At 42.1% G+C, this 14,226-nt stretch overlaps 1 protein-coding gene across 1 annotated transcript in view; it reads right to left on the bottom strand.

Annotated features, from left to right (window-relative positions):
* Window positions 1–9,743, bottom strand: part of RUBCNL (rubicon like autophagy enhancer) — an 81,217-nt gene extending 71,474 nt beyond the window's left edge. The window contains exon 1 of the mRNA XM_030200502.1: window positions 9,658–9,743. The gene's annotated coding sequence lies outside the window, so the exon portion shown is untranslated. The remainder of the gene's footprint in view (window positions 1–9,657) is intronic.
* Between the last annotated feature and the right edge of the window lie 4,483 nt (window positions 9,744–14,226).

Here is a 14,226-nt window from a genome sequence, read left to right as displayed (position 1 = left end):
GGGACCTACCTGGTGTGTTCGCTCTATTTGCAGCAGGCCTACAATCTCTGCCAATCTCCAGAAAGCCATGGAATTCTGCTTACAACATTGTTCAGCTATTCTAATGAAGCTTTAGTTGTTGCACCAAGACCTGTTTGAAGTTTTGAGCTGCCACATCCCTGATTTTGGAAATCTGTTGCTCCACCACTGTCACTCGCTGTTGGAAGCCTACCGGGGACTGGTAATTACCTCCAGCTTCTCATATACCCATTCAAACTTGCTAGCTAGTGCCCTCAGCACAGCCTGTCACTTCCTCTGTCAGCATATCTTATGACAGGAATTAAGTATTCATGGGTTGCCCATCCACCATCTTAGCTTCCATTATGTAGCTTTTCTCCTTCTTCTGTGGCCCTCACATTCAGCAAGTCAACTATGTACTCTCACACATTGTGCCCACAAGTCCAACTCAGTAATGTTAAACTAAATACAGACAAGAAGCTGATGACTGCTGATTCGAGGGCCCCCAATCTCAGGGAACATCCATCCTCCCTATTCTTACCACATCACCTAACCCCACGGGTCAAATATTTTGACAAGCACATAGACATCCTGTGATGGGGGCAGCAACAATCTGGTTTCAAATATCTTATCTCTATGATTTAACGAACAAGCTCACCGCAGCTGAAAAAAAAACACGCAACCACCAGTCCTCCCAAAACACACACACCACTTGCGATTTCATTTCATCACCTCAAATTCTGAGCTGGGATGAAAGACTTCAAATGTATGTATGTTTTTTTAACCAAATGCTTCTTAAACCACCTCCAAACAGCGATTACCTAAACTCTAGGTCATGGAGAACAAGCAACATCGGTCCTGCTGTTAAAATCTGTCAAAATGTGTTAGCATGAAAATATATAAACATATAAATAATAATATAAATAAACCAATAGTTCCCAAACTTGGTCCTGGAAGCACCTCAGCCACTCAGGTTTTCAGGATACCCACAACGATTATTCATGAAAGAGATTTGCATGCAGTGGAGGCAGTACATGCCACTCTCTCAGGTTTTCAGGATATCCGCAATGATGATTCATATGAGAGAGTGGCATGTACTGCCTCCACTGCATGCAAATCTCTCTCTTTTACATGAGGCAATTACACCCTGCAAGATCCCAGAGGAGTTCTGTGAGGTTTACAATAAGATCAAAGTACAAGCCATTCACTGTGAGCTACAAAGTGTAAAAATATATTCCGGGGGGGGGGGGGGGAGAGAGAGAAGGGGGGGAGGAGGTATAAAAGATTTTGTAAATGTATAATTGTAGTACACTTAAGTTTGTCAATAAAAAAAATTCAAAGTTAAAAAAAAATATATATATATATCCAAGTTTTTGTACCTGGGGCAATAGAGGGTCAACCGACTTACCCAGGATCACAATTTTAGTTTGATGTACATTCTTCTTGCTTTAGTAATTTCTTTATTGTTGCTGTGGTTTGCTTTATGATTTACTTAAGTAATCTGTTAAAAAATATTCTATAAATAAAAACTGGCCATAGACTTGTTACATACCACTTACAATTTAATTTAAAAAAATGTCTCTCCTTAAGTCACCTCGTCTCCAAGCTAAAAAGCCCTAACCTGTCAAGTCTTTACAAGAAAGTTGATCTATTCTTTATCATCTCTGTCTCCCTTCTCTAGGTCTTTTCTAGTTCTACAGCTGAAGTGGGTGATAAGTAGAAGACTTACAAATATTTCTTCTAACAAAGAAATCACAAGAAGACAATTGCCAGTCACTTAGACAATACTTTTCACCTCTTTTGAGGGTCTACATATACTAAGAAAACTGACATTCTCTCTTCTAAAAGCATTCAACTCTCCTCAGAATTGCTTAGCACATCATGACAAAAGTGACTTCCCATATACACTACTATTGTAGACCTCTCAAAATCCATGGAAAATTTCAGTCACACCATTTCCTGCAATAGCAAACTAACAGGCCGATATCGGAAGCAAACGCAGGCACTAGAGGCCAATAGCATCGTACTAACGTCCACGTTTGCCCCCGCCTGATCAGAGCCTGCGAGCACATGTAACAATGTGCTTGCCAGCTAAGAACGCTAATTGCATGCAAATGCATGCAAACAAGGGTCTCCCACATTCCTCCCTTATGATCAGCAGGCAGCGTGCCAAACAAGGGCACTGCTCCCAATGCAAACCCTAAGCCAGCTCAGAGCTGGCGTTACGGTTTGCCAGCAACGGAGGAATGGGGGAGACCCACTGAAAAGGTTTGATAGGTCTGGGATTTTGTCCTGGACCTGTCAAACCTACACTCCCACCCCCAAACACAAGACCTGGAGGTCTGGTGGACCTCCAGGCCTCCCACCCCCAAAAACCCTGGTGGTCCAGTGAGACTGCTAGCTTCTCCCCCTCCCACCCCCCAACATTGGACAAAAAAAGCCCTATCTGCCCCTCCCCCCCTGGCAGCCTACCTCTTCGGAGTAGTAGTTGGAGGAGGGAGGAACTAGCACTTCCTCCCTCTTTTTCGGACGCCTCCTCAAAATGGTGGCGCCCTTCCCTAGGATGTGTTGGGAGGGGCTTAACTTCCATATAAGGGTTAAACCCCACCCAGCGCATGCACCAGGCAGGGCATCACCATTTTGAGGAGGTGCCTGAAGAGGAGGGAGAGAACAGTAGTCCCTCCCTCCTCCAACTACTACTACTACTACTACTACTAAGAAGGTAGGCCGCCGGAGTTGGGGGGGAGGGGGGAAGCCTGCAGTCCCACTGGACCACAAGGGCATTTTTGTTTAATGTGGGGGGGGGGGGGGGAAGCTAGTGGTCCCACTGGACCACCAGGGTTTTTCTGTTTTGGGGGTGGGGGTCTGAAGGAATGGGGGAGACCCACTGAAAAGGTTTGTCAGGTCTGGGATTTTCTCCTGGACCTGTGAAATCTAAGCCCACCCCCCAAACAAGACCTGGAGGTCTGATGGACCTCCAGGACCCCACCCCCAAAACACAAAAACCTCCAGATCGTGTTTTTGGGGGTGAAGGGCTTAGGTTTGACACGTCCAGGTTTTCAAACCTCTTTGACAAGACCAGACTTTTGACAGCCTGAATCTGTAAAACAACTTCTGTGGAAGGATTGTGCCTGAGAACATGCCCAGGCACAATCCTCCCGCAGAAGTACCCCTATGATCAGAGCTAATAGCGCACATACATTTGCATGCTATTAGCTTTGATCATAGAGGCTTTATAGCCTCACCCTGCTCCGGTGCTATTTTTAGAGCGGGCTTCTGATCATCAGCACCTAAATATTTCAAAGAACCTAAGACATTTATGATTTAACATGCCCCACTCTCAGCCCTTATCACTCTTAAGGTTCTCGTCAACCAACAGCATGTCAAGGGTCATGTCAACAATTCTCTACAAACTGAAGGTCTGGAAAAGGATAATGCATGCATGTCAAATCAGGTCTTGTGACCAACAACCTGCTGAAGATGAAAAGCTGCAAAGGAGAATGGGTCTACCTCAAATTTCTTTTTTGATTGCAAATCAACGGCCTCCATATAATTCAGTTCATAAAGTCTCAAACTGGCTGCCCAACTGCATTGAAAAAGGATTTTCATTTGCGAGCAGAAAGCTACCACAAGCACGTTACTGCACATATCTGGGCACAGAATGCACAAAGGAGTTCAGCGCAGAATTTAACTCGCACAGTGCGCATGGTGCGTACACACTATATTAAAATGAATAGTAATGAGCCCATTAGGTATTCTTCCACAATGCACAGAACTAAAACAGGCAACTTGAACTGTGCACAGGATTAGCCACCTGTTCCAAGAAAACAGGTTAGTTAAGAAAACTGGCATTAAACAGTTTTCTCTTTTTTTTCTGCAACCATAGCACGTATTTGCAACCTTGAAAGACAGAATAGGAGGTAACAGCTCTGTGTGTCCCCGAAGAAAACGAAAGTTCCAAAGCGCATCTGTGCATGAACCCAAACATTCTATGTATAAATTTTAGCCTTGCAAAAATGTCACACACAATAGTTTTGTAAAGCTAATATTCTTGTGCAGAACATTTTGTTTCATGCACATTCATTTTCTTCAGTGAAGTTGCCCTTACCATAGAAACGTTATGCACACGTGTCCATCAGGCTTCTGTGCACTTTAAATTTGCATCTCATTAGCTTACTGCATCCTTGTGGTATATTTTATCTGTAATTTTACAGAACCGAGTTTGATTCCCACTGCAGCACCTTGTGACTCTGGGCAAGTCTCTTAACCCTCCACTGCCCCAGTTACAAAATAAGTACCTGTATATATGTAAACAGCTTTGATTGTAACCACAGAAAGGCAGTATATCAAGTCCCATTCCCTTTCCCTAGAAGCTGTGCGCTCAGCAATCAGCATGTGGCTCTACCAAATGGATTTCTGCATTGATGCCCAGAGTCCTAAAAAGATGACAAGATCTTACTTTCTTAGCACCAGCCACTCCGAGTAGTCACGTGTTATGATTGATATATATGTTGCCTTCCTAGAAGTGGCCTTTCAGATCAGTGGGCCCTATGTATTTTTTAAAAAAAAATGCTTTCTAAAGCTTTGGCCAACAGCCATCATCACATGACATAATTGCTAATTCAGTTTCTCTGCTGACCTTGTAGTCTAAGCTGTTTAACCCAGAGTTTTCCCTAAGCCATTTACGAAAAGGCTTAAGCCAGATGTACTTAACACCAGGCCCCTAGCTCTTAAGGCTGACAATGGATAACATCTGCAGTCCTTCATGTGTTCTCTCGTATTTACCTTAAGTTAAGCTACAACTACTTGTTTTTGTGCTTTCAGCGCAGTATTTATCATCTTTCCATTGTGGATGTGTACATGTCAGCACTCAGAGGGACACAGAAGATGCCAATACTTACACAACTACTTCCTAACATCAATGTTAGCAAAACCATTACAAAAAAAATAGCTAAGTATTGGTTTATTTGTACTGCCCATTCCTGGATTCATTTTAATTAAAAAAAAAATATATATATGCAGTTTTTTTCAAAAATTAAATTTCCCAATGTAATACAATTCTAGAAATCAACTACATTTTCCCTTCTTTTGCACTTTTTTTTTCTAAAAATCGTATTTTGTTTTCTCTGTATATATATTGCCTGAACCACTCAGTGTACGGCAGCTACATTTTCAGGTTAGGTAAAGCTATATAAAAACCTACAAAAAGAGAACAAAGATTTCCCAGAAAACATATGGACATAGCCAAAAATGGTTTCACCCCCATCCCCAAACACTTTCAGCTACAATTCCAAATCTGACTAAATATTCCATCATAACAGATAATACTGACACCTTGTGGCCTTTGTGAATTCTGCAGCCCTCACAGTGCTGATGGCTGAGACTATTTATAAGGTAATATTAGATTCTGAAAGCACCCAAAATAACTCTAGTCTTGTGCCTTCCCACCACCAATTAACTTACAGGTCCCACCCTAAAAACGGATTTAAAATTGCTGAGTTCAACTATCACCCCAACACCTGGAAGAATGCATAAACAGACAGCATACAAAACTAAAATATAGTTTTGAAAGGGAATGGGACTTGATATACCACCTTTCTGTGGTTACAATCAAAGCGGTTTACTTATTTTGTGCCTGGGGAAATGGAGAGTTAAGTGACTTGGCCAGAGTCGCAAGGAGATGCACTGGGAATTGAACCCAGTTCCCCAGGCTCAAAGTCCGCTGCACTAACCACTAGGCTACTCCTCCAAACAAGTAATGAAAGCAAAGTCTAAAAAACATTAACCTGAGCAAAATGAGCAGCCTGAAAACTGCCTAGTTTCCGTGCAGGTAAAGTGCAAGCTGATGGCTGAGCCTGTGGGGTAAAACAAAAAGTAGTGTCCCCCCCCCCCCCCCCCCGAACCATAAATCACACAATATACAAAAAAAAAAAAAAAGCAGTGGGGGGTAGACCAGATTTGTATCCAAACAGAAGGTTTATTCTCAGATTTAAAAAAAAAAAAAAAAAAAAAAAAAAGATCAACGCAGTCCTCCGTTTTGGCGCTGACCACGTCTGCCTCAGGAGTCGATGTCAATTATCTCAGCCACTGACGATACCACCACATAAATGGGCTTGAAAATCTAATAATATAGCATTCAGTATCGTTACAGCAATAAATTCAAGAATAAATGCTGTTTGGATACACATTTGGTCTACCCACTGCTTCTCTTTTTTTGTATATTGTAAGTCTGTGAGGTGTCAGGACATATTGTTTTGCTTTGAGTGCAGCTATTTTGTACAGGCCTCGAATGCTGCCACCCTAGGCAGGGTCAATATTAAGGGGTAGCAACCATGGCAATTGCCATGTCCCCCATATCACAGGGGGCCCCACACCTGCCTCAAGCTGAAGGGGGCATAACTACAGATAGGCTTTGGGGTCCCCTCCACAAGGTCAGCCTGGGTCCTGCATGTCTTAGCACTGCCCTTGACCTGATCGGCCCGAGGGCAGAGCCAGCCATGAAATCACCACCTGCAGTTAAAAAAAGTAATTAGTACTACTCGATCATTTCCAACACACTACCAGATATATATTGTACTGTACAGACTCCCAAGAGGCAGATCTTGCTACACAGAGGTTATTGAGGAGCAGAGGAGTAGCCTAACGCTGAAAACCTGGGGAACTGGGTTCAATTCCTACTACAGGCCCTTGTGACTCTGGGCAAGTCACTTAAGCCTTCATTGCTTCAGGTACAAAAACAGTTTGTGAGCCTACTAGGGACAGAGAAAGTAACTGCATATACTAAACAAACCACATCGGTTGGATCACAGACAGGCAGTATATCAAATCCATAACCCTTTATCTTTTAACTTTAAAAGCAACCTCAAGAAGGCAAGAACTGCTGGAGATATCTAGTAGGATTAAACTGCAATCCTCATGTTTTAGAGCTTTCAGGATTGTTGGCCCAAATGTATGGAATTCAATCCATGTCTTTTTCCCTTGCTTCCCAGGTCGTCGGGGTCCTGGTTTTATCAAAAACAATTTTCTATCAATTAATCTTAAGATATGACTAGGAAGGGGTGATTTGTTTATTTTAATTGTTATAGTATATTGTCTATTAATTATTTTATTAAAACTTGCTTCAGGCTGCCTGGTGAAGCGAGAAATCAAGTTATGTAAAGTCTGGATTGTATTACAGCTAGAGAGGGAGCATGATGTTCGGACTTCGAGGAAGGAGGAGAAGGGAACAGGTGACTTGCCAGACATGAGGAAGGGTGTAGGGAGTGAGAAGATAAATATAAAGAAACTTCAGAGTGAATGCATTTGTAGATAACAATACAAGCTCAATCTGGACCTCATTAAGAGCTAAGGCATGACATCAGATAAAGACTACTTAAATGATAGTCAGCTGGGATACACCCGGGGCAGGCTTGTCAACTTCATTGCTTAGGAAATATCATTCATTGTCTTAGCTGGCTGCTGTTTATTTATTTGGGTTTAGCTCACACTTTTTCAGCAGTTGCTCCAGGTGAGTTACATTCAGGTACATCCAATGTAGGCTTACAATCTTCTACCTAAGGCAATGGAGAATTAAGTGACTAGTCAGCAGTGGAATTTTAACCCAGCTGATTGTCAGTCCAGTGCTCTGACAACTAGGCTACAAATCCACTCTCTACAATCCTGGGTACAAGATTCTGCAGTCTAAAAAGTGCAATTACAGAATGTGTTTGTTACATGAAATTGGCTCTACACTTTCAAAAAAATTTATAAAATATTCAAAAAGTAATTAAAAACAAGAAAATAAAAATCTTCACACCATTTTATCGTAGTAAACCCTTGCCTTACAAAGGTCCATAAGACAGCCCTCCCATAGGCATCAGAACGGGGGAGTCACAGGTACCATACCCCCAAACCTTTGCTACCCTTCCTTTCTCCCATGAGGCCTCTATTCTCTTACTATGTGGAGCACTGACTGAGCTGCATTGGAGCATTGCACAGCATATGTGCATGCTCAAGCTTCCATCTCCTCTGAAAGGGAAGTTTGGAGGGTGTGAGCCAGCAGGACTTGAGCATGCACTGAAGCTCAAAGCCCTGAACAGTGCTGGCCATGTGATACCTCCCATACAGTTCCTAGGAGCTGCACCCAAGAGAGTGATGTAAGAGAAATACTTTATGGCAGAGGAAGCAGCAGCAAGGAAGGAGAGAAATGCTGAAGATGGAGACACTGGACACCACAGGCAGGGCAGGGCGAAGAAAAGAGAGAAGAGAGACGCTGGAGACTATGGGGTGGGAAGTGAGTACAAGCGGAGATAAATAACTTAACTGACACCAATGGGGGGGGGGGGGGTAGGAAGGAGAAACATGCTGGATGCCATAGGAGGAGAGTAGGATGGCATGAAACGATTGGGGGCAGAGCTTGGGCACCCTCAAACAACAACAAAAATTCCACTGTCCCTGCCCTGAGTCCGCCTATATTCAAACACAGTAGTTGAGCCGAGTCAAATGTTCATGGATGAAATAGTAAAACTGTAAATGTATGAAGTGGATTTAAAGAACAAGGTCAGAAAACAGAGATGCTGAAAGAATTACAGAATGCAGTTATCAGAAAGATCATAAGAAAATGACAATCAGGGCAATTCTATAAATTGGCACCTAGGTGTAAGCAACCCAATGCCATGCGTCTCAGGAGCCTAAATACTTCAATCTTAGTTGATATTAATCCAGCGTTTTGTCCAAAAGACACAATAAATCACAATCGACTGGGTGAAAACAATATGAGAAACGCCAAACGTAGTCCAAGAGACACAACAGATAAATATCAAACTGATCTGGAACACCAACAAACTCACACTTTAAATAAAGCAAAAAAGTGCGATTCTCATATTGTTTTCACCCAGTCGTTGGTGATTTATTGTATCTTTTGGAACTGGATTAATATCAACTCAGATTTAGCTTCTGCCACATTTTTCGATGCCCCTACTCAAACACGAAACAGAAAACGAAAAACGGGGGACGAAGACAGAAATTCTAGCACAGGGATATTTATTAAAAGCTAAATCGATTCAAGACAAATGATATGAAAAGACTCATCAATGCAATCCCGTGTTTCTGCGCTGTGTGCTTCCCTCAGAAGTCTAAATGCTTCAATCTGAGTTGATATTAATCCAGTTCCGAAAGATACAACAACAAATCGCCATCGAATGGGTGAAAACAATATGAGAATCGCGGTTTATGCTTTATTTAAAGTGCGAGTTTGTTGGTGTTCCAGATCACTAAGTTTGATATTTATCGATTGCAAAGATACTAAGTCACACGCATTCGACTGTACTCACACTTACACGCCGAGCACCCCCTCCTCACACCGGTCTCCCCTCCGCATGATCTACCATCGGCAAAAGGTAAAAAACGGATACAGCGGGATCCTCCCGGATTCGATTTAAAAACCTTTAAAAGTTAATTTTTTTTCTTTGCCCAGTCGTTTACATATGGACATTTTACATCTCCCTCACTCTCATTATCCGAGATACGGCACCCACCACCTCTTTCCCCCCCCCCCCCCCCAAGATACGGCACCCCAAATCTTGCCCCCCTCCCGAGATACGGCACCTCTCCTCTCCCCCCCCCCCCCCCGAGATACGGCACCTCCCCCTCACCACCCCCCCCCCCCGATCAAACTCATACCTGAGGCCGCCCACTAACAATCCCACAGCTTTCCTTCTCCAGTATCCCGCCTGTTATGATACATTCACACTACACACACACATGCATACATCACTACTTCTCTCCTACATCCCGCCTTGCCGGAAACCGGAAGTTGCGTCAGAGAGGACAGCACAGCATGTCCGAAATTTGCATTTCCATAGTAGGAAGATACAACTTGCAGCTATTGCGGTAAAGCACGTTTTCTATGGGTTGAGCCAGATGCTGCTCTGAGTCCCGCTACAGAAAGAAATGGGCGGCTTGGGCATGTTGTGCGAGTATGCGATGGAAGTTAGCACCATTATGAGCAGCTGGACAGAATACTGGAAGTATTATGGATTGATTTATATAAAATGGAGACACCACCTTAGGAAGAAATTGTGGGTGAGTGAGGTGGAAGGAGTATCTTATTATGCAGTGTTTGAGTATGTGGCTCATAGTGTACCAGCGCTTCAAACATCAATACCGCGTGATTGTAATCAAAAAGACATATTCAGCACAGTGTTGCCAGATGGTGAAAAATTTTCCAACCCAGAAGTAGCCCAATATTCATTTCATATTGACCTTATTAATATTTATATTAATAGGATCAATATGAATATTAAAATTGTACTTGGCATAAGAATGATTATCATAGGAGCTGACTTTTAAAAATTTGGGGGCGGGGGCTCGCTAAGCCCAGTGAAAATAACCCCACCCTGGACACATAATGTTCTCAATATTGGGGGTGCTCAAGCACCCATAGCACCCACAGAGCCATCTCCTATGAATCATAATCAGCAGTAGCATACTTAGCATAATCAGCATCATAATTAGCACAAATTCATAATCCATCCACCCACCCACAAAACAAAAGGAGCAAGTTCCCGCAAACCATCTCTCTCTTTTGGTCAAGGCACAGGAAAAATAAAAAAGATTTTACATGCTCCCAGGTTTCAGCCTAAATAATGTTTAATGTGGAATATAAATGTTATAAATAAATAAATAGATAGATAGAAACTCTGAGCACCTGATTCTCATAACATGATGTCTGTTTCAGTGGCCCTTTACCAGGAGAAAAATATCTCTTAATGAATACAACGCTTGCTAGGGTGTACCTTTAACCAGCCCCTCCAAATGACATTGATTTTTAAAATTGATGTATATCAAATTACTCTATGAAAAGTTATTCAGTTATTATACTTCCTCTGTGTGTATCTGTATGCTGCACAAGCTGGCATGTTTGAAAATATGTGAGATTAAATAAAAATGTTACCAACAATAAAGCATAACAACGTGGATGCAGCAGCTCATAGCTGGGCTCCTTTCCCCTCTGCTCCAGCTCCCTCCCCCTCCTCCCAACCTAATTTGTGTCTGAAGCAACAGAAAGTTAAGTAACTTGTTCAAGATCACAAGAGGCATCAGTGAGGTTTGAACTCTTGTTTAGTGGTACAATCAGTAGGTCACTTTCCTACTACAGCCGTCAGTCATGACTACTATTTGACATTTATAAAGCGCTACTAGGGTTACGCAGCGCTGTACAATTTAACATAGAAGGACAGTCCCTGCTCAAAGAGCTTACAATCTAAAGGACAAATATACAGTAAGTCAAGTAGGGGTAGTCAAATTGGGGCAGTCTAGATTTCGTGAAAGGTATAAAGGTTAGGTGCCGAAAGCAACATTGAAGAGGTGGGCTTTGAGTAAGGATTTGAAGATGGGTAGGGAGGGGGCTTGGCGTAAGGGCTCAGGAAGTTTATTCCAAGCATAGGGAGAGACGAGGCAGAATGACCTGAGTTAAAATCCCACAATGAGATTTGTTTCAGGAAGTCAGCTCAATCTGACCAACTCAGCCATCCATCCACTTTTGTTTGGCAAATTAATACCCACCCTTAGCAAACCAGCCCAGTCTGTCAAGAAACTGCCACAGAAGTGGCGGCCTCCATTCAGTTCTCTAAGCTACCTTATTCCTCCACTCCATATCAATATCAGATTTTTTGAAGGAGCTCATTTCCATTAAAAGGTAAAGCCATAGAGAAGAGAGGAAGGAATGTTTGAGACAAAATACTACTGTTTCCTCATCTTGAACCTCTAGTGTTTTCAATGCAAGGCCCAGGGGCCAATGGTGGTCCCTGGAGATCTCTGGGGTGGCCCTGTTGTCTTTTTTATTTTCCTGCTACTCTGCCTCTCTACCCAGGTTCAAAACAGAAGGGGGAAAGTGGGTGGGGAAAGAGCCACATGCTTGAAGGTCAAGACATTTCTCAATAGACAAAAGAGAATGCATTTGCAATGCTTGCAACCTTGAGGATACCCCAGTGAAATTTGAAGGTGGGCTGGTGGGGATGGATGTCATTGACACATACTGGTCAGCAGTATTGTGGCCCCACATGGGAAAATATTTGGCACTCTCCTTCAACTCATTAGAATCCAAAGTGGCCCCAGCTTAATAATTAACGAAGACCACTTCTCTACTGTGTAAATAAGACTTCTAGCAACTGACATTCTTACAAGTCAGGATGAGATAAGCAACCAGACTTTTCTGCAGCTTTGATTACATCAGATGCCAGAGGAATTCCTAGCATTCCTCACCTACACTAACAGGATAAGAAACTGTGAATTAGGGAGTAAAAATGCCCTTAGGGCACACTAGCGGTGTTCAGCCCAAACATTTTGTTTTGCTTTGCTTCCCATGTCATTTAGGAAAATTTTGGTTTGATTTTGTTATGTGAGCAATATCATCAATAGCATGCTAATCAATAGAAATAGAATAAAATAAAACAAGGAAAATAAAATAAGATGATACCTTTTTTATTGGACTAACAATACATTTTTTGATTAGCTTTCGAAGGTAGCCCTTCTTCGTCAGCATTGCTGCAAGGCTTAGTAAACGGAGAGGTTATTTTATTAGCAGAAATGGCTTTGAACATTGCAGTCTAAAAATGTGCATACTTTTTAACATATATTTTAGCTCAGTGTGGGCAATTGGCCTTTCTCCAGGGAATTAGGCTATTTTTGGAAGCCTGTCTAGTAGACAACGTCTCAGTTGGCCAATGTATATCTTTAATCTAATATAATGCAGCACTGGTTCAAAGCAGATCACAACTAAAATTCAAAGCCAGAGCAGTACCCCTGGGACATAACATTAACCTAAATATTTTTTTAAATAAGAAAGCCTTAAGAGAACAACAAAATCGATAGTAGGATTTTAAGCATTTTAATTCAAATGATAATGAATTCCCAAATTCAACCACTTGGAATGAGGCCTCTTAAAACATACCCTTTATCCTTTTCATTGATGAAAAAGGAAATACTGTAAAAGAAAAAAAAAAGTGCTGCAAACCAGTGGTTGTTGGGCATCATAAAGTCCTCGTAACATCTCCTACCTCATTCTTCATAGATACTGCAGAGAATCACACCCATTCCTGTCATGTATTGGAAAAGTTTCTTAAAATATGCTGGAAAGACATAATCTCTAATGGTTCATGAGATAACAGCAGGCAGATATACCCTCATAAAAGACCTGACGAAAAGGAGAGTGAAATCTGTTGGACATGAGGACAGAGGATCTAGCGGCTGCCGACACTTTAAAATGTGCAAGGCTTTGCACAGGGGTGCTGATACAAAAAGCTGCAGCGAGCCTAGCTGCGAAGTTACTGAGGGTTGCATGCAAATATTAATGACCAAACAATGCAGAGAGAGAGGTTGAGCACGGGCGTTAACATATGGCTTTGATTTCTGAATTTGCGGTATCATTAAAGGACAGACTTTTAAATGTCCAGTTGGGTATATATGCTAATCTCAGTTTTGTTAAATGTTTCAGATGTATCTATCTACTTGGTCCCATGGTGTTACTGAATTATTCTATTCTGTCTCGCTGTATTTCCAAATGTAAGCCACATTGAACCCAATAAATTGAACCAAACTGCAAACCAAATATATCAATAATTATAAATACATTTGCAAAATAGTTAATTTGCAAATTTATTTATAATTATTGATACATTGGGTTTCAGATTTGATTTGGCTTATGTTTTAATATGTTTATTAGTATTATATCGTCCCTGAAGCAGCACTGCTGGGCGAAACACAGCCATGTCGGGCATCCTTTTATCTGCTCTCTACAATAAAGACTTGTAAGTTCATCTTCCACCGTGTCTGCTTCTTTATCTTCCATTTTACTGGGACCGCTTGCCCATCTGTTTTTTGGGGATTCCCCCAGGACAGGTTTGGGAATCATTGGTATATAGGAAGAAAGGCCACTTCAGTTCAATTGTAGTCAGGGCTTTTTTTGAGGGGGTACTTGGGGGTACTGAGTACCGGCACCTTTTCCATTGTTTCCTAAAATTGACTTGTGAACCCCAAATTTTAATGAAAGAGGTCAGGCTCTTGAGATAGATTCTGGCACTGGTTGCAGGGGGCCTGGCCACACAACGAGAAACAAAGCCACAGGAGAACGCAAAATTAGCAGCGTGAGCACGCCAACGAAATCCGAGGCAACTGACGAAAACCGAGACAAATTTTTCGAAGAAAGAAAACGACGATAACCAAAGTCAACGAAAACCGAGGTTTTACTGT

This window comes from Microcaecilia unicolor, chromosome 4, assembly GCF_901765095.1.
Source record: "Microcaecilia unicolor chromosome 4, aMicUni1.1, whole genome shotgun sequence".
NCBI classification, from domain to species: Eukaryota; Metazoa; Chordata; class Amphibia; order Gymnophiona; family Siphonopidae; genus Microcaecilia; species Microcaecilia unicolor.
This window is presented reverse-complemented; position numbering and strand designations above follow the sequence as displayed.